Source organism: Otolemur garnettii, unplaced genomic scaffold (assembly GCF_000181295.1).
Source record: "Otolemur garnettii isolate 467f Iridium unplaced genomic scaffold, OtoGar3 scaffold00347, whole genome shotgun sequence".
NCBI classification, from domain to species: Eukaryota; Metazoa; Chordata; class Mammalia; order Primates; family Galagidae; genus Otolemur; species Otolemur garnettii.
Genome location: NW_003852742.1, coordinates 144,962 through 148,679, shown reverse-complemented (window position 1 = coordinate 148,679; position 3,718 = coordinate 144,962). Strand labels below are relative to the sequence as shown.

General features: G+C 41.9%; 1 long non-coding RNA gene across 1 annotated transcript; it reads left to right on the top strand.

Moving 5' to 3' along the window:
- Positions 1–2,057: 2,057 nt before the first annotated feature.
- LOC111722755 lies at positions 2,058–3,347 on the top strand. The gene is made up of 3 exons (XR_002771437.1): positions 2,058–2,155; positions 2,492–2,621; positions 3,067–3,347. It is a non-coding gene; the product is annotated as an uncharacterized LOC111722755 (long non-coding RNA).
- Positions 3,348–3,718: the final 371 nt, after the last annotated feature.

Sequence of the window (3,718 nt, the reverse complement as noted above, 5' to 3'; positions counted from 1 at the left end):
TGGCGCATGGTAGCCCCCGCCAGTTAGCTGCCTTTCAGGGTCGTTTTATTTTTCTTTTAACATATAGTTAATATAATTCCATTAGTTAAAGCTCAGAATCTTCTTCATTTGTCATCGTTAAAAGAAAATGAAGTTTTCAGATCATTTGTATGTGAAATAATTGGCGGACTTCAAGCTTCTTAACTAAACAACGGGCATCACCTTGTGATGGTCCTGGAACCCTGTTTGGGGCTTGTATAAAATGTACTGTAATATCATGGTATTCAGCTAAAGTGCGTGGTGGTATTTAGGCTTTCAGGAGATGGAAAACAGCGGACAGTTTGGCAGGAGCTTGTACCTTTAAGACCCTGAGGGGAATGAAGCCCCCAGGGATAGTCTTACTTATTTTCCTTTACAGTATAATTGTTTGGGTTCTTTTTAAATGACTTTACAAACCTCTGAGTGTGCTTAATGTTCATTTGCCTTTGTGGGAAAAATATTTTTCAACTGCAGGTGTTTCTAGTGTGCATATGCTGCAGGAAATTGTCTGGCTGAGCAGTTGATGTTTTCAATGACCATGGCTGTCCGTCAGCGGCTTTTTTTTTCATCCAAGTTTGGACCCAGATTGGCCTTTAATGTGAGATGTTCATCCTCCTTGCATTCAGTGACGTTTTGATCCCAGGACTCATCATCCTGGACGTTGAAAAGTTTTGTGTACACACAGAGGAAATTAAGGACCTATTGAGAGCCTTTTGATTTCTATTATAATTCCTTTTTTGACATAATTAAAAATATGCTTGTAATGTCCTTGCTGGATAAATGTACTTCATTCATTTACTTTTCTTGTACCATCTGTCGGTGGATTTGTAAATGAACTTGAAAGTAAACGTTTGGGAATGAGTGATTGGTCCCTGCAGAACTTACTCAGTGGGCTGCTTTCTTGCTATTTTATGATGGTAAATACTCAGGTCCTTGGCTGCTGTTACGCAGGGTGGGGATTTACTTCACAGAGATTTGAGTATTTGTTATCAGTGTGATCAATTACATGTGTTCCTGCGCCTTTTAATCAGTTTGAGTAAAAACGTGTTTCTGTTATTTTCAATGTACACATAAGATATATCATGTTTTCATTGACTTTGTGCCTCCTACTTTAGGGCAGTTCTGTCCACTAGTTCCTGGCTAGCCTGAACTGTCACTTTATTTTACCATCAGATTATTTTAGTATCACTGTATTTGTGGAGGTTTTAGTTCTCCTGTATGTCATTTCATCGATGTACCACACTGAAGAAAGTCAGGTTGCCTTTTCATTGTAAAACCGCAGTAATGGACTTATCAGGTGCTTGTTTTGAGGCAGTGAAGGCCCAGAAGTATTGCCCGACTGTCACCTTGCACATTGCTAGGCATTTCCTTTTTCAAAAGAAGTGCCTGTTTAATATCACATTATTAAATTCAATCCTATCTCCAGTGATTTGCATAAGTTTGCTTTGAAAATTTTGGGAAATTTGCCATTTACAAATAAATAAATTCACTGTCGAATTGAGTGCTGTCAGTTATCTGGGTGTACAGGACATTTGCATGTCATGTTGTACCGTTTTATATTTGAAGCAAAATTGTGTATTTCATATACTCTTTTCCTTTCAATGTCGTGTTTCTCATGGCTTCCTGGTTTTCTTCCACAGGAAATCAATGACTTTATAGATTTCTCTATGCACGCAAGTAATCACGAATGTGGTCAAGGGAGAATCTGGGCAGAAAAAGAGTTGTCTGGAACAGGCTACTCCTGTTGACCTGCTCCCAGATGACCTATGTGAAAGGGGCAGTGGGCCCTCTGTACAGCAGTGCTGTTTGGTCTGGTGGTACCGTTCATGCCTTCTCTGTTTCACTTTGTATTTCACTCATTTGGCCTACCTGGCACGGGCTGCATCATTGTGTGCTCAGCCCACACCAGGTACTTTCAGAAGCTCTTCTTCATAAGGGTAGTAAGACCTGTGTCCCAGCCACCTATCTTGTAAGGTTCCATATGTGCACCCCCATTGGTGCTAGGCTGCCGCCCCTTTTCTTTGCAGATATGGACAGTCACCATCTCCAGGACCTGTGGTGGGAAAGTCCAGGACTGGTCAGAATGTGAGCCTATGTGACTAGTGTGGAATTGGAACTGTTGAGAGTAGAAAGACAGGTAAGAACAACCTTGTCCTTTGTGAGGGGACAGATGGTGGGCAGAGGGCAGCACCCATCTCCTGTCAGCTGTACCATCATTTAGGAAGATGTTGAAACCTCTTTCCAGTGCCTAAGCTGGGAACTACCAGGAATGTTAAGGTCTGTTCATGGCCAATGCTAATGAACTTAGTGAGATAGACTCTGCTAGGGACTGAAATCTTTTTGCAGGCATCAGCAGTGCTCCCCTGTTCACTAAGGGCATAGGGAAAGTGAGTGTTTTTGAATGTTATCATTGAAAAAACCTTAATTTACGGATTTAACCTTCAGTGTTTTGACCTAACCATCCCATTTGGAGACTTTTGCAGTAACAAGCAGCAGCAGGAAGAATTAGAATATATGGTGAAAAATCAACTCCAGGAACTTGGGCATTATCGAATGCTGCTCAGAGGCCTTTTTATTTGTGATGCAAGAACACCAACATGAAGGTGATGTATAGCAATGTGTATCTATGACAAGGAAAAATGTGGGACCCCCAGACAAAGTAGCTGGTAGACATTGGTCATCCGCCAGTCTACCTCCAACATGGAGGGAAGACCTTTATTTACTCAGAGTCTTGGAGACACAGATTGACAATGCAAGTAATGAATCAGTCAGTGCTTTACATCTTCACCCTGCCATGCATTGCTGGCCTGTTCTTTCCTTTGCAGATATTGGTGGGAGCACACAGCCTGTCTCATTCACAGTGTCCACTATCTGGGTCCCATGGCCCTTTCTCACTATCATATTTGAGTCTCAGCTTCAAATTCAAATTCCCATTTGCACAATGGGAATTATACTGTGACATTATGCATATTGTACAAGTCAAGTGTTACATCAGCCACACTCCCTAGAGCTGGCCATAACATCATTTAAATGTCTTCTGTTTCTCAGAGCCAGCAAGCTTCCTCAGGGGTTTCTGGAGTATCTCCTTGGAAACAACACCGTTTAACCAGGCTGTGAAGGAAGAGTCAGCCATGGACCCAAGGCTTTTCCTTTTCCTGATCCATGTTCTGCTCTGACTACCACAGACCCCTGCGTGGAGGATGACAGGACTGATTCCTAGGGATGGATCAGACATCTATTGCGTGTCAACTGTGCAGACTGAAGTTGGCCTCCTAACTGGTCATGCCAGAGAGGTTTCTGCTCTTTCTTTCTCTCTGTAACTCATTTGTTTTCTGTGTGGTGATTTCTTCATTAAAATTCAGGCGAAGACATTTGACAGTGTGACAAAAGGTAGTCACGTGCTAAGTAGAAACATGCACTATTCTAAGGTGTTTTCCCAGTCACTTCTAAACTTTAGGGTCAGTGGGTCCCTCTACTTCCTTTACTTTGCTGTCAGTACAAATGTCCTAGAGAAGGTGGCATCACAGATCCTGAAGTTTACATAGCTTAGGTCAAATTCCACAGTTCTTTGAGACTAGAGACTAAAATGTCTACCTTTTATGCACCACATTGTTGTCTGTGTCATCTGATTTATGCCTCTACTTGGTTCAATTATTTTTAAAGCTGTGGAACATGGCAGTCATACTTTCTTCCTACCCAA